Genomic DNA, 11605 nt, shown 5'->3' on the forward strand with positions numbered 1-11605 from the left:
CCAAAAAAAACAGAGCTAGTCTATACTATTGACCAAGCTGACCACATTGATATCTACAAATTATTTCATCCCACAGCTGCAGAATACAGATTTTGTCACCAGTAAATGGAACTTTCTCTAGGATAGACTATATTCTGAGTCATAAAACAAGCCCCAACAAATTCAAGAACAGTGAAATCACACCATGTATGATTTCTGACCACAATAGAATGAAGCTGGAAATATGCAACTTAACTGAACAACATGTTTCTGAATGAAGGGCTGATAGAAGAAATCCTAGAAACAAATGAAGTTGACAACATGACTTATCAAACTTATAGAATATAACAAAAGCAATGTTAAAAGTAAGGTTTAAAGCAATTACTGCCTACATCGAGAAGTTGGAAAGGCATGAAAAATTGATCTGATAATGACTCTAAAAGATCTAGAAAAACAAGTATAAACCAAATCCAAAATTAGTAGAAGGAAAGAAATAAAAATGAAACCAAAACCATGATACAAAATACCAGTGAGAGATGGTTATCGTATTAGAATTGTATCTATGAAATATATGGAATCTGTAAAAAAATAAATAAACAAAAGTGGATAATACTGGTCCAAAAGCCAAAAAAAGAAAAAGCAGGGAAGGGGCTGGGAGAGAGAAAAGAAGACACAAATTGTTAAAATCAGAAATGAAAAATAAGGTATTAAAATGGATACCACAGGGGCTGGTGCTGTGGCTTACCAGGTATTCACATGGGATAGTGCCGGCATCCCAAGTGGGTGCTGATGTGGGACTGGCTTCTCCATTTCTGCTCCAGTTCTACTCTCAATTCTGGTCCTTGGGCCCCTGTTCCTGCGTGGGAGAACTGGAAGAAGCTGCTGGCTCCTGGCTTCATATCAGCCCAGCTCTGGCTGTTGTGGCCATTTGGGGAGTGAACCAGAGGATGGAAGAACTCTCTCTTTCTGCCTCTGTGTCTGCCTCTCTGTACCTCTGTTTTCCAAATAAATAAATAAATATTTAAAAAAATGGATACCATAGAAATAAAAAAAAATCAGATATTAACAGGAATAGCTATATGCCAATAAACTGAAAAATCCAGAAGAAATGGATAAATTTCTGGACATACACAATCTATTAAAATTGAGTCATGATGCCATAGAAAATCTAAACAGACGAATAACTAAGACAGAGATTGAATTAGCAATAAATATATACCTACAAAGAAAAGCCCAGGGCTGGATGGCTTCACTGCTTAATTCTTCCAAACTTTTAAAGAAGAACTAATTCCAATGCTTCTCCAAATATTCAAAGTAACTGAAAGGGAGTGAATCCTCCCAAACTCCCTCTATGAGGCCAGCATCATCTTAATTCTAAATCCAGAAATAGGGGGCTAGCGCTATGGCCAGCAGGTTAACACCCCGGCCTGAAGTGCTGGCATCCCAAATGGGCGCTGGTTCTGGTCCCCGCTGCTCCTCTTCCAATCCAGCTCTTTGCTATGGCCTGGGATAGCAGTGGAGGATGGCCCAAGTCCTTGGGTCCCTGTACCCATGTGGAAGAGCTGGAAGAAGCTCCTGGCGCCTGGCTTCAGATCGGCACAGCTCCAGCCGTTGCAGTCATCTGGGGAGTAAACCAGCAGATGGAAGACCTCTCTATCTGTCTCTACTTGGAGAGGGCTCCTGGCTCCTGGCTTCAGATCGGTGCATCTCCAGCAGTTGTGGCCATCTGGGGAGTGGACCAGTGGATGGAAGACCTCTCTACTCTCCCTCTCTGTGTAACTCTTTCAAATAAATAAAATAAATATTTAAAAAAAATAAACCAGAAATGGATACAAAAAATAAAGAGAACTACAGAACAATTTCACTGAAGAAGAGATGCAAAAATCCTCAACAAAATACTACCTGATCAAGTCCAGCAGCACATATGAAAAATCATTCAGCAGGAACAAGTGGGATTAATCTCTGGTATACAGAGATAGTTCAGGATATGCAAATCATTAATGTGATACATTAATCAATGTGATAACATTAAAAATTAAATAATAAAAACCATATGATTATCTCAATAAATGTAGAGACTACATTTGATAGAATACATCATTTCTTAATAAAAACCTTAAGTAAATTGGATATACAGGGAACATTCCTCAACACAATCAAGGTAACCTTTAAGAAACCCATATCCTGCATCATATTGAATGGGGAAAAGTTGGAAGCATTTCACTAAGATCTCAAACCAGACAAGGATGCCCACTTTCACCATTATTATTCAGTATAGTTCCATAAGTTTCAGCCAGAACCATTAAGCAAGAAAAAGAAATCAAGGGAATACAAATGGGAAAGGAGGGTACATCCTGTTTGCAGAGGATATGATCCTTTACACAGGGGAACAAAAAGACTGCACTAAAAGACTGTTGGAACTCATAAGAGAGTTTCACAAAGTTGCAGTTTATAAAATCAATACACAAAAATTAATTTGTTTACACATTCAAATATATAAAAACTGCTAAGACCGAAAAAGAACTTATGAGTACCATTCATAATAGCTACAAAATTTTTAATACCTTAGAATAAATTAAATCAAGGATGTGGAAGATATCTGCAATGAATATGACAAATCATTAAAGAAAGAAATAGAAAACACAAAAAAGGGAAAGATTTTTCCATATTCATGGATTTGAAGAATCCTAGTTTGCTGGGAGTTTCTATGATGGCTTCTTTTGGCTTTTGAGTTCTTTCTCTCTACATAATATGATCATATATACATCATATATCACATAAGTTTCCTTTGTTAGCCTTTTGATGTGACAGATTACATTATTGGTTTTTATTTATTTATTTATTTTTTTGACAGGCAGAGTGGACAGTGAGAGAGAGAGAGACAGAGAGAAAGGTCTTCTTTTACCGTTGGTTCACCCCTCAATGGCTGCCGCAGCTGGTGCGCTGCAGCTGGCCCACCGCGCTGATCCGATGGCAGGAGCCAGGTATTTCTCCTGGTCTCCCATGGGGCGCAGGGCCCAAGCACTTGGGCCATCCTCCACTGCACTCCCTGGCCACAGCAGAGAGCTGGAATGGAAGAGGGGCAACCAGGACAGAATCCGACGCCCCGACCGGGATTAGAACCCGGTGTGCCAGCGCCGCAAGGCGGAGGATTAGCCTAGTGAGCCGCAGCACCGGCGTTCCTACTTTCAATTTCATCACTATCTGTTATAAGTGTTATCATCCCTCTTTTTCTCAACTTAGATTTAATTAGGTCTTTTTTCCCAGCTTTCTAAAGTGGAAGTTCATGTTACTGATTTTACATTGTCTTTTGTAGTATTATACATTCAATGCATATGTTTTCCTCTAAACACACCTCCACTGAATCTTATAAAGCTTGATAAACTGCTTTTTTTCTAGTGTGTTTTTAGTCTCTAAATATTTGAGATTTTTTCCAGTTCTTTTTCTGTTATTGATTTCTAGTTTAATTCTATTGTGTGAGACCAGACTTTATATAATTCTTGATTTTCTTTTAATTTTAGTTTGTATCGTGTATTTTATGTCTCAAAGTATTTTCTGTATTGGTGAATAATCCACATGAGCTTGGAAAGAATGTGTTTTCTGCTGTTGTTCAACGGAGTTTCCTAGAAGTGTTGTCAATTAGAAGTAGCTGATTGATGGGGCTATTCAGTTAAACTATGACCTTATTGATTTTCTACTTGTTGGTTCTGTTAACTACTTATAGATGTAAATTTCCATCTTAAACTCCAATATGAGATTTATATGTTTCTTCCTGCATTTCTATCATGAATATATGCTACAGAGATACAGAGGAGAGAGAGCATTCTCATCCACTGGTTCACTCCCCAAATGCTCACAATGGCTGGAACTGGGATAGGTCTGAAGTCAAAAGCCAGGAACTCCATCCAGGGCTCCTATGTGTGTGGCAAAGACCCAGCTGCTTGAGCCATTACTAATACTTCTCAGAGTCCATATCAGCAAGAAGCTGGAGTCAGGGACTGGAGCCAGGAATTGAACCCAACTTCACAAAATTCTGGGCTGTCAATCAAGCATCAAGGATCACATACTGATATGGGATGCAGGCATTTTAACTGCTAGAGTGTACATTTGCCCCTACACCATGTGATTTAATACTCTGTAGTTAGGTGCATACACATTAAGGATTATGTGTGTTCTCTGAGAATTGACCCATTTATCATTATGCAATGACTTTATTCCTTATAGCTTTTCTTGATCTGAAATCTGCTTTGTCTGAAATTAGTATTGCCACCCAGTTTTATTTTGGCTGCTTTTAGCTTTGTATATCTTTCTTCATCCCTTTACTTTTAATCCATCTGTGTCTTTATATTTAAAGTTTCTTATAGATAACATATAACTAGATTTTGTTTTTTAATCCACTCTCAATCTCTGTCTTTGAATTCATATATTTCTCCCATTGCACATTTTTTTAGTTTTAATAAACCTGTATGATTTACAGGTTGCTTAGAAACTTACTGTAACTATCTCCAGGTAATTGAGTTTTTCAATATATTTCCAACTATGATGTGTAGCTATGTTCTATTGTGTTTGAGGAACATACTTTGTGTGGATTTCAGTCCTTTTGTTATGAGAATGTGGATTGGTAGAGGGAGGAGTTAAGTTAGGACAGCTCTTTGCTGACCACCCTGTTCCTCTGGCCTTCTGCTTCCAGTGTAGGTCAATGACTGACTGGTCCAGCCAGGCTGGAATTTGAAAGCTAGGGACCAACTGGTGTCTAACAACTCCAGCCAAACTGCATGAAGGTGCAGGTCTGTAACTGACATCTTCAGCCAAACCACGGTTGACAGTGCTGTGCCAATCCCCTCAGGTCCTTGACCGACAGCCCCAGCATTTTGTGAGGTTGCCTTTACCATTGCTCAGAAAGGGGCAGGGGCTTGCCAGTCCATGGAAGATGCATTTGCACCATGCCCAGAAAGGGAGGCCTGACCTGCTCACAGGAAGGTAAGGACACCTGGATGGGGCACAGAGAGGAGACCCATGAGGCAGGCAGGTCTAGGCTGTCAAATTGGCAGATTGCAGCTGTCCCTTGGCACATTGACCTTGGTCAATTTATCTCTTCAGCTCAGTGGACCTTGGGGCCATCTTTGGTATACTTTTTTTGTGCTGTAACCTAGAAACTGCAACTGCAGGGCTCACTTCTCTTATTTTTCTTCCTTAAGATATTACAGCATGTATAGTGTGTTTTCTAACATCTGAAAACATTTATTTTTAAGTTTTATTTATATGAAAGGCAGAATGAGAGAGAAAGGTCTTCTGTCTACTGCTTCACTCCCTAAATGCCTGTAACAGCTGCGGCTGGTCCAGATCAAAGCCAGGAGCTCAAAACTGCATCTACATCTACTAGAGTGGGTAGTCATGTTCTAGACTCTCAGTGTGTGTGTTAGCAGGATGTTGTATAGGACTCAGGACTTGAATCCAGGCACACCAATATGGGATATGAGTGTGCTGGCTGGTGCGCCAAACTTGTCTCTGAAAAGATCTTTGCACCGTATATTTTGGCCATTGTTTTCGAGGTTTGCCTTGAGAGTAATATTCCATGATTTCTCTGCCTTTTGGCTAAGAGCAAGTGTAGTATCTGTTCTTGTCAGAGAGTAAATTTCCACATAATCTTCAGTGAGTGGGAGTGGAAGTCTCATATATTTGTTTGGAGATCTTTTCAGTGCTAAGGCAACTCCCTGTCTGTCCATTTCTAGATTTCCACTCACCCTTTGTTTTGACTTCACTTAGTTTATATTTTGAGAATAGATATCACCTGTGAGACACGTTGAATAGCATCAACCCTTTGTCACCCTTTCAGAAAGAAATGAAAATCTTAGAACCTGACAATTAAGAGATAATATCAGCTTTTTCCAGACTATATATAATTATAAATCCAAAAACAGGGTGTGTTTTACATAGGAATCATCCAGACATAGTATTTTCAACTGGAAGACTTTAGTTTGTGCATTCAATACAAACTATTCATTCAGTTGTCATAAAAGGAAACAAAAAGAAAAAATTTAAAAGAGACTAAAATGGCAGAAGCACTTCACTCCAAACATCACAAAAGAATATACTTGTATGAAAGAATATATACTAATTGCAACATTAACAGAAAATGAATGAGAAATATTATGAGCATTCAAAGAGAATATATTAAACAATTATTTTTCTGCACTTAAGTTCTGAACTAATTAATACATAACATATGTGAGACGCATGGAAGCAAGGCTATTTTCATTACTAAAGAAGGACCAAAGGAGAATATTTATTCATAGGCTAATGAATTTCCTATATCAAAACTAAAAAGTAAGTAGTCTCTTCCTATAAATAATTTGTAGAATTGGTCCACTATTTGAGAACCTGTCTTTGCAAGCACATAGTTTTATTTTATTTTTTTATTTACTTGACAGGTAGAGTTATAGACAGTGAGAGAGAGAGAGAGAGACAGAGAGAAAGGTCTTCCTTCTGTTGGTTCACTCCTCAAATGGCCGCCAGGGCCAGTGCTGCACTAATCCGGTGCCAGGAGCCAGGATGTTCTTCCTGGTCTCCCATGCGGGTGCAAGGGCCCAAGCACTTGGGCCATTCTCCACTGCCCTCCCGGGCCACAGGAGGGAGGTGGACTGGAAAAGGAACAACCAGGACTAGAACCCATAGCCCATTTGGGATGACAGTGCCACAGGCAGAGGATTAACCGAGTGAGCCACGGCGCAGGCCCCTACAAGCACATAGTTTTAAAGAGGTTGAGCAGGAAGTGTGTTCCTTCCAGGACACCCAGGCTTTCAAGATTGATCATCATGAGAGAAGCTTGGTTGTATGTACAGTTTTCTCATTCTAAGTCTACCTATAGGGGAAAGAAAAATTTTCGAGAGAACCCAATGTACTTATTAATAATATCAATGATGTTGCTGAAAATAATGAAAATTTTAAAAATATTTGCAGTAGATATTCTACACTTCCAAAATGCAGTATGTTTGAATTTGTTTGTCCTGACTCAATAGCTAGGCTTGGTAGTATCAGGAGATATTGCAATGTTGCACTTTATATATGAGTATGTTTAACTACATTGATGATGAGGGGTATAGTTTTAAAGTCTACTCATCATAGGTTAAACCACTTATATCTGGATATGCATATTAAGTCCACAACCATGAATGTTTTTGTTTATTTTTATGAAAAATATAGAGAAATTGTGAAGAACTGCATGGTTAGAGCCTGTGTAGAAATGAAATCTCAAGAGAAGAATATGTGATTTTATCAAAATATAGCTGTGGGACTTTAGAGGGCTTGCTGGTGACTGAACATTCAGAAATAAGAGAAGCAGAGAAGACTGTGCTTCAACTGAAATACCATGTAAGAATGGTGTAAAACTCTCATAGTACCAAGAAGCCTAATAAAAAATTTAAGATTTGAAAAATATGCTTGGAACAATAAAAAGAAGACTTTTTTTCTAGATTCAAAACAGGAAGAAGAACAAGGAAGAGAGAGTTCCATTGCTTGGAGCAGATGGTGCAATGTTAACAGAACAACTTAACTGCTGCTTTGCCTTTTTCCTATTCATAAAGGAAATTTGTCTCACTGAAACTGTTAGAGAAAGATAAGATGCTGTTTAAATCCCAGAGTAGCCCAGGAAGCAGTGAAATAGTACATGGTTCCAGAACCTCCAGATGGGAATGTCTCCATGCCAGAACAATTACCAGAGAACAGAAAGAATGTTTAGAATCGGGTTTGGCAATTACTGCAAATCACTGAGAACGAGATGGGTGACTGGAGTCCAGGGAAATTGTTCAGTTTTCACAAAGAGGTAGATGAAATGTGTGAGGCCTCAGTGTCAGCTACTTAGATTGTTTCAGAGTAGAGCCCTTAGAAAAGTGAGTAGTAAGCGCTAGGTTACAGCATGAATTTCTTTCTTTTAAAAAAAAGTTAAATAGAAGAATATTACTCCTTCCATATCAATTAGCTTTTGTGGAACATTTTGTTTTATTATCATGATATATATATTATACATCATGATTTTACAATTCTCATCAGTTCCTTCCTTTTTATTCCTGGGTATTATTCCAGTGTGAATACTTCTCAGTTAGTTTATCTGTTCTCCTATTATTGATAGACATATGGGCAATTTCCTGGATTTTATTACAAAGAATAGAACTGCTATAGTATTCTCATTACAAACTTCTTAGAAATAGTTTTAAATTTTACTTGGGTAAATAGCCATGCATGAAATTCCTCCATATCCCATTTTCAAAATGAAAGGGACTATTCTTACATTCACATTCATTCACATTATGTGAGAGTTTTATTGACTCCACATTGTTGACAGTTTTGCGGTTTACCAACCTTTTTAAATTTTATCCCTTCATGTGTAAATGTATGTGTAGTATAGGAATTTATTTTGAAAAGTATTTTTATGGTGTCTTAAAATATCTTTAATTGATAGTCATAGAGTAACCTGATGAATTATGGTTGGTTGAAGAGTTATATCCTGGGAATGACAATGTGTCATCTTTAATTCTTTTATACATCTATTAAATGCATGGCGTTGGGCAATTTACCCCGGTCTCAGTTTCTTTTTTTTTTTCTATCATATTATTTTGTGAAATAAATCCACTACATTAATTTGTTTAAAAAGATTGAAGGAAAATACCCATAAGAGACTTAGAAGGGGCCTAGTCACATATGAAACACCCAATATATCTTAATCTAAATTATGGTAATTTGCAATTTATACTTTGAAATCAACAACTGTGAGGTGACTAAGAATTCAGGATCGTTCATATATATAAGTACCTAACTCAAAAAATATGAAATGCTGAGTCCAGTGCTGTAGCATAGTAGGTTAAACTTTCACCTGTGGTATCCCGTATGGTCTCTGGTTTGTGGGCAGCTCCTCTTCCAATCCAGCTTTCTGCTTACGTATGGCCTGGGAAAGCAGTGGAAGATGGACCAAGTGCTTGGGCCCCTGCACCCGCGTGGGAGACCAGAAAGAAACACCTGGCTCCTGGTTTCAGATCCAGGCAGCTCCGGCCATTGTGGCCATTTGGGGAGTCAACCCACGGAAGGAAGACCTCCCTCTCTCGCTCTCCCTCTCCCTCTCTGTAACTCTACCTCTCAAATAAATAATTAATAAAAATCTTCTTAAAAAGACAGAAGCAAGATAGAAGCCCATTTAAAAATTGAAAAATGTTAAGAAAGTGGATGTTATGTGCTCACACCAGAAAATGGAAAACTATAAGAGGTACTTTATCTGTTAAAATTAGTGAGAATTAACCATGGCTCAATGTCTAATCACTTCAAAGCATCCTGCTATACAAAATAAAAACATATAGTGTTATGCCAAAAATTATTTAATAACTAATCATTTTTGAAAAACAAGGAGAAGTCAGGCATGATATAGAATCTGATGGCAGTGAAACTGTGTATAAAATAAATGCATTTAAAACAGTTTTCTAAAAAGGTGTTTATTTTTATTTGAAGTGCAGACAGAGAAGGGGGGGGAGAGGGAGAGAGAGAGAGAGAGAGGGAGAAAAGAATCAAGCACAGAGAGAACTTCTGTTTGTTCACTCTCCAGATGCCAGCTGGGTCTGTAACTTAATCAGGTTTTCCAATGCCGGTGGTGGAGACATAAGTACTTGGGTGGTCACCTGCAGCATTTGAAGGAAGATAGATTGAGGAGCAGACCTGGGACTCAAACTCAGCTATTCTTTTAAACTTTGGTGGATGTTTCAGTCCAGATTAGTCTCAGGGAGCCCTTTGTAGACACTGTCCTAAATCGGAGTGTTACCCATAAACATGCTATTGGAGACATTTACGCCACACCAGAATTTTAGAGGATCCTGTCCTTTTTTTTTTTTTTTTTTTTTTTTTTTTGACAGGCGGAGTTAGACAGTGAGAGAGAGAGAGAGAAAGGTCTTCCTTCCATTTTTTCACCTCTCAAATGGTCGCTACCGCCGTTCGTGCTGTGCTGACCTGAAGCTAGGAGCCAGCTGCTTCCTCCTGGTCTCCCATGTGGGTGCAGGGGCCCAAGCACTTGGGCCATCATCCACTGCACTCCTGGGCGACAGCAGAGAGCTGGACTGGAAGAGGAGCAACCGGGACTAGAACCCAGCACCCATATGGGATGACGGCGCCGCAGGTGGAGGATTAACCAAGTGAGCCACGGCGCTGGCCCCAAGGATCCTGTATATTCATCAGCCTTTTTATTATTGCCTGAATGAAAATAGAAGTAAGCTAATCAAATCAGCAAGGCTAGTAGGGGAATTTAGATGCAAGTTTGAAACATATTTCATAATTTAATAAGGATAAAGAATTCTTTTTAAAACACAAGCAAACAATAATCCATTGTGTTTGCATCATCTTGCTGCAATTTAAAAATAAATGAAGAGAAAAAATTGGTTAACTACCACATTAATGCCCTAAATGGCAAAACAGTTGTCATATCTTCAACTACATTTGTAGAATTATATTACTTGCATTATACCATAGTATTATGTTAGCTGATAATCATATATTAAATATGACTTTAACCAATAAAGTTTCTTCAGAAGAGAATAACTAAAATTCAAATTTCTTGGACCCTACATGTGACACATCAGATGAAATCACTTCTTGTAACTGCCATGTCACAGTGCTGCTTCTAGTCCTGGCAGTAGAGGATGGCTCAAGTGCTTGGGCCCCTGTCATCCATGTGGGAGACCTGAATGCAGTTCCAGCCTTCTGGCTTCAGCCTGACCCAGACCCTGCTGCTGTGGAAATTTGGGGAGTGAACTAGCATACAGAACATCTCTCTCTCTCTCTCTCTGTCTCTTTCTCTCTCTCTCTCTCTCTCTCTCTCTCTCTCTGTCACTCTCACACTTGCTCTATCTTAAAAACAAATTTTTTTTCAGAATGAAGATTTCCTTTTGTCTTAGAAACAGCTGGGATTTGTGACACTGATATTTCAATTTAGGCCAAAAAAATAAATTAAAAAACAAAAACAAAAAGTAAGGAAACAAATAACAATAACAACAAAATTTAAGTACCAGATATTTTGAAGAGATGTTCTGTTTCTCCTGGACTAAAATATATGAATAAATCCAACATTAGTATATTTAGTGGAAGGTAATTTGACCACATGTGACCGAATTGGAACTCCAGTTTTCTTTTCTCCTGGGATCCCATTTCCACTGACTTCACACCACTTTCCAAACTGTTGTGATGGGCAGTGTTCTTCCTGTCATCCCAGCATTTGAGTATTCGAGGAAAGACTTGCTAATCTTCCAAATTTACCACAGAGCCAGGTGTCTACGTTTGAGAGACATGTGTTTGAGTAGAATGTATGAATTAATAAATAAAGGCATCTAAAAACATGCCTCAATGTATAAGCAGAGAGAATGTCCCCAGTTCTTGAAAATTATCCCACAGTTACAAAAGAAGATCATGTAGGTAGCCTACGGGGAATTTCTTCTTTTGTTAGTAGGGAGGTAGTTCTAGAAGTTCTCTTAAGCCACATTTATGCAGGAAGAACCAGTGAATCTAACAGGCTTTTTCATTACAAATTCTTCATATGTCGATACATTTTCAAAATTTCACATACTTTTTAAAAAAATTTTAAAAATAACCAAGAATA

At 38.3% G+C, this 11605-nt stretch overlaps 1 pseudogene; it reads left to right on the forward strand.

Annotated features, from left to right (window-relative positions):
- The first annotated feature begins 5554 nt into the window (after positions 1-5554).
- Positions 5555-5766, forward strand: LOC127487186 (U2 spliceosomal RNA; annotated as a pseudogene).
- The last annotated feature ends 5839 nt before the right edge of the window (positions 5767-11605 follow it).

Source organism: Oryctolagus cuniculus, chromosome 9 (genome assembly GCF_964237555.1).
Source record: "Oryctolagus cuniculus chromosome 9, mOryCun1.1, whole genome shotgun sequence".
Classification (NCBI taxonomy): Eukaryota; Metazoa; Chordata; class Mammalia; order Lagomorpha; family Leporidae; genus Oryctolagus; species Oryctolagus cuniculus.